The sequence below is a fragment of the Arachis hypogaea genome, chromosome 7, assembly GCF_003086295.3.
Source record: "Arachis hypogaea cultivar Tifrunner chromosome 7, arahy.Tifrunner.gnm2.J5K5, whole genome shotgun sequence".
NCBI lineage: Eukaryota > Viridiplantae > Streptophyta > Magnoliopsida > Fabales > Fabaceae > Arachis > Arachis hypogaea.
Window position 1 is genome coordinate 35,123,122 of NC_092042.1, and position 17,382 is coordinate 35,140,503.

General features: G+C 39.0%; 1 non-coding gene across 1 annotated transcript; it reads right to left on the bottom strand.

Annotated features, from left to right (window-relative positions):
• Positions 1-14,499: 14,499 nt before the first annotated feature.
• LOC112704297 (small nucleolar RNA R71) lies at positions 14,500-14,607 on the bottom strand. The gene has a single exon (XR_003154930.1). It is a non-coding gene; the product is annotated as a small nucleolar RNA R71 (small nucleolar RNA).
• Positions 14,608-17,382: the final 2,775 nt, after the last annotated feature.

A 17,382-nucleotide genomic window follows, 5' to 3' on the forward strand; every position in this document is an offset into this window, starting at 1 on the left:
TGGGGAACAAGAAGAGCAAAGGCGTGACTTGAAGGAACTTAAGCGTCAAAAATTATCTCTTGAAGGACCAAGCACCCCACAGACTAGAGGAACATCCACTTCCCAAAATAAAGGTTGTTGAGTCCTAATTTTAACTTTACCTTAGAAGTTATATAGGAGTAGTAGTAATTAGTATATCTATTTTAATTTTATTTCCAATTAAGCTATAAGTTATTTTTCTCATCATCATCAAACATGAATAAAATAGTAGATTTTTAGAATAAAGAAGCAATTTAATTTTTTCCGAGTTCTTAATAAGGAAAATTCTAATTATTTATATGTGGTGGAAATACTTTTTGTCTTTTGAATGAATGCTTGAACAGTGCATATTTTTTATATTGAATTTTATGAATGTTAAAATTGTTGGCTCCTGAAAGAATGATGAATAAGAGAAATATTATTGCTGATATGAAAAATCATAAAATTGATTCTTGAAGCAAGAAAAAGTAGAAAAAAAAAGCAAAAGAAGTAGAAAAAGCCAATAGCCATTTAAACCAAAAGGCAAGGGTGAAAAGGATCCAAGGCTTTGAGCATCAATGGATAGGAGGGCCCAAGGTAATAAATCCAGGCCTAAGCGGCTAAATCAAGCTGTCCCTAACCATATGCTTGTGGCATGCAGGTCCAAGTGAAGAGCTTGAGACTGAGTGGTTAAAGTCATGATCCAAGGCAAAGGAGTGTGCTTAAGAACTCTGGACACCTCTAATTGGGGACTTTAGTAGAGCTATGTCACAATCTGAAAAGGTTCACCCGGTTATGTGTCTGTGGCATTTATGTATCTGGTGGTAATACTGGAAAACAAAGTCCTTAGGGCCACGGCCAAGACTCATAAAGTAACTGTGTTCAAGAATCAACATACTACACTAGGAGAATCAATAATACTATCTGAATTTTGAGTTTCTATGGATGCCAATCATTCTGAATTACAAAGGATAAAGTGAGATACCAAAACTGTTCAGAAGCAAAAAGCTACTAGTCCCGCTCATCTAATTAGAATCTGAGCTTCACTTGAAACTCTGAGATATTATTGCTTCTTAATTTCTTTTTATCCTAATTTGTTCATCTAGTTACTTGGGGACAAGAAATAGTTTAAGTTTGGTGTTGTGATGAGCGGATATTTTATACGCTTTTTGGGGGTAATTTCATGTAGATTTTAGCATGTTTTAGTTAGTTTTTAGTATAATTTTTTTAGTTTTTAGGCAAAATTCATATTTCTGGACTTTACTATGAGTTTGTGTGTTTTTCTGTAATTTTAGGTATTTTCTAACTGAAATTGAGGGAGCTGAGCAAAAATCTGATTTAGGCTGAAAAAGGACTGCTGATGCTGTTGGATTCTGACCTCCCTGCACTTGGAATGCATTTTTTTGAGCTACAGGAGTCTAATTGGCGCGCTCTCAATTGGGTTGGAAAGTATACATCTAGGGATTTCCAGCAATATATAATAGTCTATACTTTGCGTGAAGATAGATGACGTAAACTGGTGTTCAACGCCAGTTCCATGCTGCAGCCTGGCGTTCAGCGCCAGAAACAGGTTGCAGGTTGGAGTTCAATGCCAGAAACAGGTTACAACCTGGCGTTCAACTCCAGAAACAGCCCAAGCACGTGAGAAGCTTAAATCTCAGCCCCAGCACACACCAATTGGGCTCTAGAAGTGAATTTCTGCACTATCCATCTTAGTTTACTCATTTTCTGTAAACCTAGGTTACTAGTTTAGTGTTTAAACAATTTTTAGAGAATCATTTTGGATCTCATGACTTTTTTTAGATCTGAACTTTGTACTCTTTGATGGCATGAGTCTCTACTCTATTGTTGGGGGTGAGGAGCTCTGCAGCGTCTCGATGAATTAATGCAACTATTTCTGTTTTCCATTCAAACGTGCTTGTTCTTATCTAAGATGTTCATTCGCGCTTCACTATGAAGAAGGTGATGATCCGTGACACTCATCACCTTCCTCAATCCATGAACGTGTGCTTGACAACCACCTCCGTTCTACATTAGATTGAATGAGTATCTCTTAGATTCCTTAATCAGAATCTTCGTGGTATAAGCTAGAACATTTTGGCGGCCACTCTTGAGGATCTGGATAGTCTAAACCTTGTCTGTGGTATTCCGAGTAGGATTCAAGGATTGAATGGCTGTGACGAGCTTCAAACTCACGATTGTTGGGCGTGATGACAAATGCAAAAGAATCAATGGATTCTATTCCAACATGATTGAGAACCAACAGATGATTAGCTGTGCTGTGACAGAGCATTTGGACCATTTTCACTGAGAAGATGGGAAGTAGCCATTGACAATGGTGATGCCCTACATACAGCTTGCCATGAAAGGAGCCTTGCGTGTGTGAAGAGGACAAGGAAAAAACTGAAATTCAGAGGACAAAGCATCTCCAAAACTCCAACATATTCTCCATTACTGCATAATAAGTATTTATTTCATGCTCTTTTACTTTTTACAATTGAAACTAAAAATTATTATTGATATTATATCTTGACTAAGAATAATAAGATAACCATAGCTTGCTTCAAGCCAACAATCTTCATGGTATTCGACCCTTACTCACGTAAGCTATTACTTGGATGACCTAGTGTACTTGCTGGTTAGTTGTGTGAAGCTGTGAGAAATAGTCTATTAATATTGGCATACACAATTTTGTGCACCAGCGATATAAGGAAAAGATGAAGGCCGTCCATGACAAGCACATAAAAAGGAGAGAATTTAGACAAGGGGAGTTAGTTCTTCTATACAATTCCAGACTGAGGCTTATGCCAGGCAAACTGAGATCAAGATGGAAAGGTCCCTACAGAGTAGAAAAGGCAGAGCCATACAAAGTTTTTCACCTGCGCCATCCTTCTAGCTCCAAATTCATTAAGGTCAATGGACACCGCCTAAAGCTTTATCATGGTGAGAAGATGAAAGATCACAAAGAGCTAGAGGTCTTCCTCCTGGAAGACCCACGAACAGAAGCAGAATGAGCCTAAGGACGTAAAAGCAAAGTGCTTGGTGAGAGACAACTCACCATGGTATGATCGTTCTGTTTTAGTCTTAGTTTTATTTTTTTAGTTTTCTACTTTATTTTTTCTTAATGACTCTTCTCATAATCTCTGCACATAGTCTGCATTGGCATTTGCATTCTGCATAAAAAAAGAGGGGGAAAAGACCACGTGACGCGCACGCGTCATATGTGCTTTCGTAACCAGAAGAAAAGAAGCAGAGAGTTACGCAAGAGCTTGGCTGGAGGCGTGCCATAGGCACAGAACACACCCACGCAAACGCATCCCTGACGCGTCCGCGTCACTTGCGAATTCAGCCTTCCACGTGTGCGCGTCACTCACACGCACGCGTGACTCTACAAAATCGACGTAAAGAGGTATATGGCAGAGAGTTGTGATAGAGTGGAGCTGGAATGGTGCTGGAAGCACAAGCCCCATCATGCGAACACGTGCCCCACACGTCCGCGTCATTATTCAAATAGAGGCCATTCACGCGTACGCGTAACCCACGCGCACGCGTCACCCTAAATTTTGGCAATGTGCTTATGAATCAGAGACTTGGGCATGCGCGATGCTGCTTTCGCACCAATAGCATAAATCAGGTCATGCGAACGCGTGACCCATGCGTCCGAGTCACTTGAAATTATCACAAACCACGCGACCGCATGCTCTACGCATCCGTGTCACATGCGACGCACAGCTTATCCATATCAGCGCCAGATATCTTATCTTTTCTTTCCCAATCCTAATTTCTCTTATCCCTTCTTATTTCTTTCTTCTCCCTTCTTTCTTCTTTATTCTTTCTCACTTTTCACTCTCTCTTCCCTTATTTTTCACATCTATTATCAAGGTTCTTTACTTTTCCATTATTTTTTCTTTTTATTTATGTTTTCTTCTTCCTTTTATTTCATTATCTATGTTTTCTTTTTCTTTCATTTTTTTCTTTTGATTGGTGTTAGAAATTTAATTGGGTGATTGTTTTCTTCTATATTTTGTTTGTGAGTGTATTAAGGAACAGCTTGACAATTAATATTACTTCTTAAAAGGTTGCTTGCATATTCAATTTAATATTTTCAATAACATATTTACCATGCATGCTAAGTATTTGTGAAAAAATCCATATGGCATTGTGCATTATTTTAAATTATTCTATTCTACCACTCTAATGCCTGTTTTTCACAAAACCCCTTTTATATTTTATTGATTAAATATAAGTCAATACAAACAAATTGTTAGTTTGAAAGAGTTGATAATCTAACTTGGACATTTAATGCTTGATCTATGCTACTCATGCCTTTGCCGGCATGCCAATAAACATCTTGCATCTAATTGCCATTGATGAGCGGATAATTTATACGCTTTTTGGCATTGTTTTTAGGTAGTTTTTAGTAGGATCTAGCTACTTTTAGGGATGTTTTTATTAGTTTTTATGCAAAATTCACATTTCTAGACTTTACTATGAGTTTTTGTGTTTTTCTGTGATTTCAGGTATTTTCTGGCTGAAATTGAGGGACCTGAGCAAAAATCTGATAGGAGTTGAAAAAGGACAACAGATGCTGTTGGATTCTGACCTCCCTCCACTCGAAATGGATTTTATGGAGCTACAAAACTCCAAATGGTACGCTCTCAATTGCGTTGGAAAGTAGACATCCAGGTCTTTCTAGCAATATATAATAGTTTATACTTTATTTGAGTTTAGATGACGCAAACTGGCGTTCGACGCCAGCTTCATGCTTCATTCTGGAGTAAAATGCCAGAAACACGTCACAAACCAGAGTTAAACGCCAAAAACACGTTACAACTTGGCGTTTAACCCCAAGAGAAGCCTCTGCACGTGTAAAGCTCAAGCTCAGCCCAAGCACACACCAAAGTGGGCCCCGGAAGTAGATTTCTGCACTAAGACTTATTTCTGTAACACCTAGTAACTAGTCTAGTATAAATAGGACTTTTTACTATTGTATTTGGATCTTTTGATAGATCTTTGGATGAGCTTTTGGAACATCTTTGATTATTGTTAGTTCTTAGACATTGGGGGCTGGCCTCACGGCCATGCCTACCTTATTTTCACTTATGTATCTTCAACGGTGGAGTTTCTACACACCATATATTAAGGTGTGGAGCTCTGCTGTTTTCCTCGAGTATTAATGTAATTACTACTATTTTCTATTCAATTCATGCTTATTCTCATTCTAAGATATTCATTCGCACTTCAACCTGATGAATGTGATTATCCGTGACACTCATCACTATTCTCACTTATGAACGCGTGCCTGACAAACACTTCCGTTCTACCTGCGAAAGCTAGAGTGTGTATCTCTTGGATTCCTGAGCCACGATGCATGGTTGCCTCGCCTGACAACCGAGCCTCCCATTCCATGAGATCAGAGTCTTTGTGGTATAAGCTAGAATCCATTGGCAGCATTCTTGAGATCCGGAAAGTCTAAACCTTGTCTGTGGTATTCCGAGTAGGATCTGGGACGGGATGACTTCAAACTTGCTAGTGTTGGGCGTAGTGACAGATGCAAAAGGATCAATAGATCCTATTCCGACATGATTGAGAACCGACTGATGATTAACCGTGCTGTGACAGTGCATTTGGACCATTTTCATTGAAAGGAAGGGAGGTAGCCATTGACAACGGTGAAACCCAACATACAGCTTGCCATGGAAAGGGGGTAAGAATGATTGGATGAAAGCAGTAGGAAAGTAGAAGTTTAGAAGGAACACAGTATCTTCATGCGCTTATCTGGAATTCCCACCAATGAATTACATAAGTATCTCTATCTTTATTTTATGCTTTATTTATCTTTATATTCAAAAACCATTATAACCATTAGAATCCGCCTGACTGAGATTTACAAGATGATCATAGCTTGCTTCAAGCCGACAATCTCCGTGGGATCGACCCTTACTCACATAAGGTTTATTACTTAGACGACCTAGTGCACTTGCTGGTTAGTTGTACGAAGTTGTGAAAAAGAGTGATATTACAATTGTGTGTATCAAGTTGTTGGCGCCATTGAGATCACAATTTCGTGCACCAAATTTTTGGAGCCGTTGCCGGGGATTGTTTGAGTTTGGACAACTGACGGTTCATCTTGTTGCTCAGATTAGGTAATTTTCTTTTCAAAAAGTTTTCAAAAATCTTTCAAAAATTTTTTATTTTGTTTTCGTTTTTCTAAAAATAAATTTTCAAAAAACCCAAAAAAATTTAATAAAATCATAAAAACCAAAAATATTTTGTGTTTCTTGTTTGAGTCTAGTGTCAATTTTTAAGTTTGGTGTCAATTGCATGTTTTTAAAAATTTATGCATTTTTCGAAAACTCATGCATGGTGTTCTTCATGATCTTCAAGTTGTTCTTGGTAAGTCTTCTTGTTTGATCTTCATATTTTCTTGTTTTGTATCTTTTGTTGTTTTTCATATGCATTTTTTCATTCATAGTGTCTAAACAGGAAAAATTTCTAAGTTTGGTGTCTTGCATGTTTTTTCTTTTCTTGAAAATTTTTCCAAAATAAGTCTTGATGTTCATCTTGATCTTCAAAGTGTTCTTGGTGTTCATCTTGACATTCATAGTGTTCTTGCATGCATCATTGTTTTTGATCCAAAATTTTCATGTTTTGGGTCATAATTGTGTTTTTCTCTCTCCTCATTAAAAATTCAAAAATAAAAAATATCTTTTCCTTCTTTTACTCAAAAATTCGAAATCTTTGGGTTGACTTAGTCAAAAATTTTTAAAATACGTTGTTTCTTGTTAGTCAAGTCAAGATTTCAATTTTAAAAATCTTATCTTTTCAAAATCTTTTTCAAAATCAAATCTTTTCTTTTTCCTTTTTGTTATTTTCGAAAATTTTTTTAAATTGAATTTCAAAATCTTTTTCTTATCTTTATTTCATGATTTTTGAAAACTTTACTAACAATTAATGTGATTGATTCAAAATTTTGAAGTTTGTTACTTTCTTGTTAAGAAAGGTTCAATCTTTAATTTTAGGATCATATCTTTTAGTTTCTTGTTAGTCAAGTAATCAATTTTAATTTTAAAAATCAAATCTTTTTAATTTCCTTTTCAAATCTTTTTTAAAATAAACTTCAATCATGTCTTTTTAATCATATCTTTTCTTTTCAAATCATATCTTTTTCAAAATTGAATTTCAAATCTTTTTTAACTAACTAATTGACTTTTTGTTTGTTTCACTATTTCTTATCTTTTTCAAAACGACCTAACTACTTTTCTCTCTCTAATTTTCGAAAATTCCTCACTCTTTTTCAAAATTCTTTTCAATTAACAAATTGTTTCAAATTTTAATTTTAATTTTATTTCTTCTCTTAATCTTCGAAAATCACTAACCATTTTTCAAAAAAAAAAGCAATTTTCGAAAACTCCTCTCTCTCACCTCCTTCTATTTATTTATTCATTTACTAACTCTTCTCTTCATCTAAAAATTCGAACCCTCTCTTCTCCTTTGTGTTTGAATTTTTCTCATCCTTCTTCTATTCTTTTCTTCTTCTACTCACATAAAAGAATCTCTATACTGTGACATAGAGGATTCCTCTTCTTTTCTGTTCTCTTCTTTTTTATATGAGCAGGAGTAAGGACAAGGACATTCTTGTTGAAGCAGATCCTGAACCTAAAAGGACTCTGAAGAAGAAGCTAAGAGAAGCTAAAGCACAACAATTCAGAGAAAACCTTACAGAGAATCTCGAAAAAGAAGGAGACATGGCTGAACCCAATAATAATGCAAGGAAGATGCTTGGTGATTATACTACACCTACTTCCAATTTTTATGGAAGAAGCATCTCAATCCCTGCCATTGAAGCAAACAATTTTGACATGGACTGCAAGTTTCATGGACTTCCATCAGAAGATCCCTATCAGTTTTTAACTGAGTTCTTGCAGATCTGTGATACTGTTAAGACTAATAGAGTAGATCCTGAAGTCTATAGGCTCATGCTTTTCGCTTTTGCTGTAAGAGACAGAGCTAGAACATGGTTGGACTCACAACCTAAAGATAGCCTGGACTCTTGGGATAAGCTGGTCACGGCCTTCTTGGCCAAGTTATTTCCTCCTCAAAAGCTGAGCAAGCTTAGAGTGGATGTTCAGACCTTCAAGCAAAAAGATGGTGAATCCCTCTATGAAACTTGGGAAAGATACAAGCAGTTGACCAAAAAGTGTTCTTCTGACATGCTTTCAGAGTGGATCATTTTGGATATATTCTATGATGGTCTATCTGAGTTCTCTAAGATGTCACTGGACCATTCTGCAGGTGGATCTATTCACCTAAAAAAACGCCTGCTGAAACTTAAGAACTCATTGACATGGTTGCAAATAACCAATTCATGTACACTTCTGAAAGGAGTCCTGTGAGCAATAGGACACCTCAGAGGAAGGGAGTTCTTGAAATTGATGCTCTGAATGCCATATTGGCTCAGAAGAAGATGCTGACTCAGCAAGTCAACATGATTTCTCAGAGTCTTAATGGATTGCAAAATGCATCCAACAGCACTAAAGAAGCATCTTCTGAAGAAGAAGCTTATGATCCTTAGAACCATGCAATGGCAGAGGTGAATTACATGGGTGAAGCCTATGGAAACACCTATAATCCCTCATAGAGAAATCATCCAAATTTTTCATGGAAGGATCAACAAAAGCCCCAACAAGGCTTTAATAATGGTGGAAGAAACAGGTTTAGCAATAGCAAGCCTTTTCCATTATCTTCTCAGCAACAAACAGAGAATTCTGAGCAGAGCCCCTCTAGCTTAGCAAACATAGTCTCTGATCTATCTAAGGCCACTTTATGTTTCATGAAAGAAACAAGGTCCTCTATTAGAAACTTGGAGGCACAAGTGGGCCAGCTGAGTAAAAGAGTCACTGAAACCCCTCCTAGTACTCTCCCAAGCAATACAGAAGAGAATCCACAAAGAGAATGCAAGGCCATAACCTTACTTGGTGTGGCCGAATGCACAGAGGAGGAGGAAGATGTGAATCCTAGTGAGGAACACCTCATGGGACGTCCTCCAGACAGAAAGGAGTTCTCTATTGAGGACCTAAAGGAATCTGAGGCTCATATAGAGACCATAGAGATTTCATTAAACTTTCTTCTGCCATTCATGAGCTCTGAGAACTATTCTTCCTCTGAAGAGGATGAAGATGTAACTGAAGAGCAAGTTTCTCAATATCTAGGAGCCATCATGAAGCTGAATACCAAGTTGTTTGGTAATGAGACTTGGGAAGATGAACCTTCCTTGCTCATTAGTGAACTAAATACATTGGTTCAGTAAACTTTACCTCAAAAGAAATAAGATCCTGGTAAATTCTTAATACCCTATACCATAGGCACCATGACCTTTGAGAAGACTCTGTGTGACCTGGGGTCAGGTATAAATCTTATGCCACTCTCTGTAATGGAGAAATTGGGGATCTTTGAGGTACAAGCTTCACGAATCTCATTAGAGATGGCAGACAAGTCAATAAAACAAGCTTATGGATTGGTAGAGGACATGTTAGTGAAGGTTAAAGGCCTTTACATCTCTGTTGATTTCATAATCCTAGACACTGGGAAGGATGAGGATGAATGCATCATCCTTGGAAGACCCTTCCTAGCCACAACAGGAGCTGTGATTGATGTTGACAGAGGAGAGCTAGTCCTTCAATTGAATGGGGACTACCTTGTGTTTAAAGCTCAAGGATCTTCCTCTGCAACCATGGAGAGGAAGCATGAAAAGCTTATCTCAATACAGAGTCAAACAAAGCCCCCACAATCAAACTCTAAGTTTGGTGTTGGGAGGCCACAACCAAACTCTAAGTTTGGTGTTGAACCCCCATATTCAAACTCTAAGTTTGGTGTTGGGAGGTCCCAAATGCTCTGAACATCTGTGAAGCTCCATGAGAGTTCACTGTCAAGCTATTGACATTAAAGAAGCACTTATTGGGAGGCAACCCAAATTTTTAATTATCTATATTTCTATTGTTCTTTTATGTTTTATTAGGTTTATGATTATGTGGAGTCACAAAATAATTGCAAAAATTAAAAACATAATAGAAAATAGCAGAAGAAAAAGCACACCCTGGAGGAAGAGTTATCTGGCATTTAAACACCAGAAGCAAGCATCTGTCTGGCGTTTAACGCCAGAAACAAGCACCAAGCTGGCGTTTAACGCCAGAAACAAGCATCAGACTGGCGTTAAACGCCAGAAACAGGCTACATTTGGGCGTTTAACGCCAGAAACAAGCTGCAGTCTGTGGTTAAACGCCAGGATTGCATACAGAGGGCGTTTTACACGCCTAAAAGGTGCAGGGATGAGAAATCCTTGACACCTCAAGATCTATGGACCCCACAGGATCACCTCAGGATCTGTGGACCCCATAGGATCCCTACCTACCCCACTTCTCTCTTCTTCACACAATCCAACAATACTACACCCTTCACCAATCACCTCAATCTCTCTTTCCCATTACCCCTTCACCAATCACATCCATCCACTCTTTCCCATAAACCCCACCTACCTTCAAATTCAAAATATCTTTCCCACTCAAACCCACTGATGAGCGGATAATTTGTATACTTTTTGGCATTGTTTTTAGTATGTTTTTGTTATGATCTAGTTAGTTTTTAGTATATTTTTATTAGTTTTTAGTTAAAATTCACTTTTCTGGACTTTACTATGAGTTTGTGTGTTTTTCTGTGATTTCAGGTATTTTCTGGCTGAAATTGAGAGACCTGAGCAAAAATCTGATTCGGAGACCAAAAAGGACTGCAGATGCTGTTGGATTCTGACCTCCCTGCACTCGAAGTGGATTTTCTGGAGCTACAGAAGCCCAATTGGCGCGCTCTTAACGACGTTGAAAAGTAGACATCCTGGGCTTTCCAGCAATATATGATAGTCCATACTTTGCCCAAGATTTGATGGCCCAAACCGGCGTTCAAAGTCACCTCAAGAAATCCCAGCGTTAAACGCTGGAACTGGCACCCAAATGGGAGTTAAACGCCCAAACTGGCACCAAAGCTGGCGTTTAACTCCAAGAGGAGTCTCTGCACGAAATTTGCTTCATTGCTCAGCCCAAGCACACACCAAGTGGGCCCGGAAGTGGATTTTTATGTCATTTACTCATTTCTGTACACCTTAGGCTACTAGTTTTCTATAAGTAGGACCTTTGACTATTGTATTAAAAATCTTTTGATCACTTTAGATCTCTAGATCATCTTTGGACATTTTAGTTCTTAGATCATTGGGAGGCTGGCCATTCGGCCATGCCTAGACCTTATGCTTATGTATTTTCAACGGTGGAGCTTCTACACACCATAGATTAAGGTGTGGAGCTCTGCTGTACCTCGAGTATTAATGCAATTACTATTGTTCTTCCGTTCAATTCCGCTTGTTCTTTATCCAAGATATCACTTGTTCTTCAACTTGATGAAGGTGATGATTGACACTCATCACCATTCTCACCCATGAACAAAGTGACTGACAACCACTCTTGTTCTACAAGCAACTAAGGCTATAGTGAATATCTCTTGGGTTCTTTAACCAGAATCTTCGTGGTATAGGCGAGAACTGATGGCGGCATTCAAGAGAATCCGGAAGGTCTAACCTTGTCTGTGGTATTCTGAGTAGGATTCAATGACTGAATGACTGTGACGTGCTTCAAACTCCTGAGGGCGGGGCGTTAGTGACAGACGCAAAAGAATCACTGGATTCTATTCCGGCCTGATTGAGAACCGACAGATGAATTCCGCTATGCTGTGACAGAGCATATGCAATCGCTTTCACTGAGAGGATGGGAGGTAGCCACTGACAACGGTGAAACCCTTGCTTAAGCTTGCCATGGAAAGGAGTAAGAAGGATTGGATGAAGACAGTAGGAAAGCAGAGAGACGGAAGGGAAGGCATCTTCATGCGCTTATCTGAAGTTCCTACCAATGAATTACATAAGTATCTCTATCTTTACCTTTTTGTTATTTTCGTTCATCACCATATACATTTGAGTTTGCCTGACTAAGATTTACAAGATGACCATAGCTTGCTTCAATACTAACAATCTCCGTGGGATCGACCCTTACTCACGTAAGGTTTATTACTTGGACGACCCAGTGCACTTGCTGGTTAGTTGTGCGAAGTTGTGTAATGCCATGGTATTGAACACCAAGTTTTTGGGGTTCATGACCGGGGATTATGAGAGTTGTGAAAAAGTATTGTTCACAATTTCGCGCACCAAGTTTTTGGCGTCGTTGCCGGGGATTGTTCAAGTTTTGAGCAAGCTTTTGGTAACATCAGTGCCAAGATCCGGCAACAACACCAAGTAATTGGCGTTATTGCCAGGGATTGTTCAGGCTGGACAACTGACGGTTCATCTTGTTGCTTAGATTAGGTATTTATTTTTTTCGAAATTCTTGAAGATGAGTTCTAGAGTTTCATGATGATTTGTTGAAATCTGGCTGGCTGAGAAGCCATGTCTAATCTCATTGGACCGAGGTTTCAACTTATCACCACAGGAGCTTGTTGATTTTTATCAATCTTGCTTTTGGAGCAGTGATCTGCTAAGGCTTGGCTGGCCTCTGGCCATGTCTAGAGATTTGGACCGAAGCTTTCTTTGAAAGCTTGGCTGGCTGTGAAGCCATGTCTAATTCCTGGACCGGAGTCTTAGACTAACATTGCACTGATTCCTGGAATTCTCATTAAGAATTTTGATACCTTTCTCCCCTTAATTTTCGAAAAACACAAAAAAAATTTACAAAATCATAAAATCCAAAAATATTTCTTGTTTGAGTCTAGTGTCTCATCCTAAGTTTGGTGTCAATTGCATGCATTCATATGTCTTAGTGATCTTCAAGATGTTCTTGATGATTTACTTGCTCTGATCTTTGAATTCTATTGACTTGATTGTTTTGTGTGTCTCATATGCATTTTCATTTTGTTAGTGTCAGTAGTATACAAACTGCTAAGTTTGGTGTCTTGCATGCATTGTTATTTGATTCTTGTTGCATTTTGGTTTGTCCTTATTATTAAAAATCCAAAAATATTTTTAATTTGTGTCTTTTCAAGTCAATAATACAGAGAATTGAAGATTCAGAACATACAGCAGAGGAACTGCACAGAAAAAGCTGGGCGTTCAAAACGCCCAGTGAAGAAGGATAGACTGGCGTTTAAACGCCAGCCAGGGTACCTGGTGGGGCGTTTAACGCCCAAAAGGGTAGCATTTTGGGCGTTAAACGCCAGAATGGATACCATTCTGGGCGTTTAACGCCAGGATGGCTAGAAGGGAAGATTTTGTTTTCAAATCAATTTTTTTTCTAAGTTTTCAAAATCTCTTCCAAATCAAATCTTTTTCAAATCAATTTTCCAATCAAATCTTTTTCAAAACCAATTTCTTTCCATTTTTTTTAAGATACTTACTATCAATTAATGATTTGATTCAACATTTCAAGTATGTTGCCTTTTCTGTTGAGAAAGGTTTAATGTTTGAATCATATCTTTTCTTGTTAGTCAAGTTTTTAATTTTCAAACCAAATCTTTTTAAAATGTTTTTCAAATCATATCTTCTTAATCACATTTTTTTTTAAATCAATCATATCTTCTTAACCACATCTTTTTCAAAATAGTTTTCAATCAAATCCTTTTGATTTCTAATTTAAAAATCTTTTTCAAAAATCACTTGATTTCTTTTCCATTCTCATTTTCGAAAATCAAGTAATGTTTTTCAAAATTGTTTTCAAAATTTTCACTTAATTTTCGAAAATTACTTCCCTCCTTCTCACATCCTTCTATTTATGGACTAACACTATCCCTTAATGCAAAATTCGAACTCCATCTCCTTTGTTAAGTTCGAATTTTCAACTTCTGTCTTCTACTCTTCTTTTCCTCTGACACCTAAAGGAATCTCTATACTGTGACATAGAGGATTCCACATTTTCTTGTTCTCTTCTCTTTCTTATGAGCAGGAGCAAAGACAAAGGCATTCTTGTTGAGGCTGATCCTGAACCTGAAAGGACCTTGAAGAGAAAGCTCAGAGAAGCCAAAGCACAACTCTCTTTAGAGCACCTGACCGAATTCTTCAAAGAAGAAGAACTCATGGCAGCCGAAAACAACAACAATGCCAACAATGCAAGGAAGGTGCTGGGTGACTTCACTGCACCTACTCCCGATTTCTATGGGAGAAGCATATCTATCCCTGCCATTGGAGCAAACAACTTTGAGCTTAAGCCTCAATTAGTTTCTCTAATGCAACAGAATTGCAAGTTCCATGGACTTCCACTGGAAGATCCTCATCAGTTTTTAGCTGAGTTCTTGCAAATCTGTGACACAGTCAAGACTAATGGGGTTGACCCTGAGGTCTACAGACTGATGCTATTCCCTTTTGCTGTAAGAGACAGAGCTAGAACATGGTTGGATTCCCAACCTAAAGAAAGCCTGGACTCTTGGGAAAAGCTAGTCAATGCCTTCTTGGCAAAGTTCTTTCCACCTCAAAAATTGAGTAAGCTTAGAGTGGAAGTCCAAACCTTCAGACAGAAGGAAGGAGAATCCCTCTATGAAGCTTGGGAAAGATACAAACAATTGATCAGAAAGTGTCCCACTGATATGCTTTCTGAATGGAGCATCATAGGTATTTTCTATGATGGTCTCTCTAAACTGTCCAAGATGTCTTTGGATAGCTCTTCTGGAGGATCTCTTCATCTGAAGAAGACGCCTACTGAAGCTCAAGAACTGATTGAAATGGTTGCAAATAACCAATTCATGTACACTTCTGAAAGAAATCCTGTGAACAATGGGACTAGTCAGAAGAAAGGAGTTCTTGAGATTGATACTCTGAATGCCATATTGGCTCAGAACAAAATATTGACTCAACAAGTCAATATGATTTCTCAAAGTCTGTCTGGAATGCAAAATGCACCAAGCAGTACTAAGGAAGCTTCATCTGAGGAAGAAGCTTACGATCCTGAGAACCCTTCAATAGAAGAGGTGAATTACATGGGAGAACCCTATGGAAACACCTACAATCCTTCATGGAGAAACCATCCAAATCTTTCATGAAAGGATCAACAGAGACCTCAACAAGGTTTCAATAACAATAATGGTGGAAGAAACAAGTTTAACAATAGCAAGCCTTTTCCATCATCTTCTCAGCAACAGACAGAGAGCTCTAAGCAGAATACCTCTGACTTAGCAACCATGGTCTCTGATCTGATCAAGACCACTCAAAGTTTCATGACGGAAACTAGGTCCTCCATTAGGAACTTGGAAGGACAAGTGGGTCAGCTGAGCAAGAAAATTACTGAACTCCCCCCTAGTACTCTCCCAAGCAATACTGAAGAAAATCCAAAAGGAGAGTGCAAAGCCATTAACATGGCCGAATTCTGGGAGGAAGAAGAGGCAGTGAACGCCACTGAGGAAGACCTCACTGGGCGTCCACTGACCTCCAATGAGTTCCCCAATGAGGAACCATGGGAATCTGAGGCTCAAACTGAGACCATAGAGATTCCATTGGACTTACTTCTGCCATTCATGAGCTCTGATGAGTATTCTTCCTCTGAAGAGGATGAGTATGTCACTGAGGAGCAAGTTGCTAAATACCTTGGAGCAATCATGAAGCTAAATGACAAGTTATTTGGAAATGAAACTTGGGAGGATGAATCCCCTTTGCTCACCAAAGAACTGAATGACTTGTCTAGGCAGAAACTGCCTCAAAAGAGGCAGGATCCTGGGAAGTTTTCAATACCTTGTACCATAGGCACCATGACCTTCAAGAAGGCCTTGTGTGACTTAGGGTCAAGTGTGAACCTCATGCCCCTCTCTGTAATGGAGAAATTAGGGATCTTTGAGGTGCAAGCTGCAAAAATCTCACTAGAGATGGCAGACAACTCAAGAAAACAAGCCTATGGACTTGTAGAGGATGTTCTGGTAAAAGTTGAAGACCATTACATCCCTACTGATTTCATAGTCCTAGAGACAGGGAAATGCATGGATGAATCTATCATCCTTAGCAGACCCTTCCTAGCCACAGCAAAGGCTGTGATTGATGTTGATAGAGGAGAGTTGATCATTCAAGTGAATGAAGAATCCTTGGTATTCAAGGCCCAAGGATATCCCTCTGTCATCATGGAGAGGAAGCATGAAGAGCTTCTCTCAAAACAGAGCCAAACAGAGCCCCCACAGTCAAACTCTAAGTTTGGTGTTGGGAGACCACAACCAAACTCTAAGTTGGTGTTGAACCCCCACATTCAAACTCTAAGTTTGGTGTTGGGAGGTTCCAACACGGTTCTGAGCATTTCTGAGGCTCCATGAGAGTCCTCTGTCAAGCTAGTGACAATAAAGAAGCGCTTGTTGGGAGGCAACCCAATGTTTTATATTTAATTATTTCTTTTGTTATTTTATCTCTTTGTAGGTTGATGATCATGAGAAGTCACAAAATTAATTGAAAAAGCAAAATAGAATGAAAAACAGGAAGAAAAATAGCACACCCTGGAGGAAGATGCTGCTGGCGTTTAAACGCCAGTAAGCCTAGCAGTTGGGCGTTTAACGCCCAGTCTGGCACCATTCTGGGCGTTTAACGCCAGAAAGGGGCACCAGACTGGCGTTAAACGCCAGGAAAGGGCAAGAACCTGGTGTTAAACGCCAAGAATGGGCACCAGCCCGGCGTTTAACGCCAGAAATGGCTCAAAACGTGAATTTTGATGCCATTTGGTGCAGGAATGACTTTTCCTTGACACCACAGGATCTGTGGACCCCACAGGACCCCACCACCACTCTCTCTCTTCTTCCCCCATTCACCAATCACCTCAACACCTCTTCCCCAAAAACCCTTCACCTATCAAATCCCATCTTTCTCTTCACCACTCACATCCATCCTTCATAATCCCCACCAACCTCACCCTTCAAATTCAAACCACTTTCCCTCCCAAACCCACCCATAATGGCCGAACCATTACCCCCTCTCTCCTATATATACCCTTCTTCAACCCTTCATTTTCACACAACCTAAACACCACTTCTCCCCCTCTTTGGCCGAACACACCACCATCTCCCTCTTCCTCATTTCTTCTTCTTCTTCTACTCTCTTCTTTCTTCTTTTGCTCGAGGACGAGCAAACATTTTAAGTTTGGTGTGGTAAAAGCATTGCTTTTTGTTTTTCCATAACCATTTATGGCATCCAAGGCCGGAGAAACCTCTAGAAAGAGGAAAGGGAAGGCAAAAGCTTCCACCTCCGAGTCATGGAGATGGATAGGTTCATCTCAAGGGTGCATCAAGACCACTCCTATGAAGTTTGGCTTGAAGAAGGTGATCCCGAGGTCCCCTTTCACTCAAAAAGGGTGAATATCGGAGATCCGACATGAGATCCGAAGAAGAGGTGGGAAGCTTATC